This window comes from Crocodylus porosus, unplaced genomic scaffold (assembly GCF_001723895.1).
Source record: "Crocodylus porosus isolate Cpor-Errol unplaced genomic scaffold, CroPor_comp1, whole genome shotgun sequence".
NCBI lineage: Eukaryota > Metazoa > Chordata > Crocodylia > Crocodylidae > Crocodylus > Crocodylus porosus.
Genome location: NW_017728947.1, coordinates 105,571,636 through 105,572,767, shown reverse-complemented (window position 1 = coordinate 105,572,767; position 1,132 = coordinate 105,571,636).

Below are 1,132 nucleotides of genomic sequence, written 5' to 3'. Positions count from 1 at the left end.
TGGGTGGGTGGGGGGTGTATGCATGTGTGGGCAGCAGAGCTCACCTTGGTGATGCAGGCATAGTCTGTTTCCACCCCTTTCCCCCTCCCCCCATCTGGCCCGTGGCTGTCCCTGTGGTGCCATGCGTGTAGCCGAGCCCCACCCACTCCCACCTGGGGTAGCCTGCACCACATTCTCACCTGCACCTACTGGCTCAAGCCAGTATGCACAGCTTCCCGGCAGGGCTACTTCTGCTGCGGCTGCAGCCACCCAGGAACTGCTCGGTTCCCCTGCCTCCAGTGGCTCCTCCGCCTCCTGCCCTTGCTGCACTGCTCCAGGCAGGGAGGAGCTCCAGCTCCTGGCCTTCCACCCATTCTGCCTGTCTGGTGTGATGAGCAGCTGCCTGCAGGCAGCCAAGTGGGTGGAAGGTGGCTTGGAGCTGGAGCCACCCAGCTGCAGCTTCCACCCCTGCCTGGGGCGGCACAGCAGAGCAGAGGAGAAGCCACTGGAGTAGCCAAGCAGTTCCCAGGCAGCTGCAGTCTCACAAGGAGCAGCCCCACCAAGAAGCTATGCACACTGGCTGAGCTGGGGCCAGGGTCAGTGGATGGGAGCATAGTGTGGGCAGGGCAGAGACCCATGTAGAACTACATGAGGACAGCTGCAGTTTGGATCCAATCAGTTGGCAGGCCATGTTTTGCCTACCCCTGATCTATGCTTTTATGTGAAGTCAACCACTGCTTTGTCTGAATTCCCTACAGTTCTCTCACTCAGGCAGGTGTTGAATTTTTAAGTTTCACTTTTTCAGAATGGGGGTACAAAGAATAAATCCAGATACTGACTCTCATGGAATTCATTTAAAATGCTTGCCAAGTATCCTACATGATACCACCATTCTTATGATTTCCACTATTTGCACAGGGCTCTAAACATGTAGAAATATACTTTAACAGTAAAGGAAAAGTTGGGTCCTTTTATTTACAAAGAAGCAGTGGGGGTTTTTATGTTATCTGTGTACAACCTAAGACCTGAAGAGTGTTCTTCATGACCAAAACAGTATTTTAATTTAATTTACTTATTCTTCTGCAGAATAAAAAGGACCTACATATGACGAATGTTAGTTCAAAAGCTTTAAGTTACCTTGATTTCCATTTAA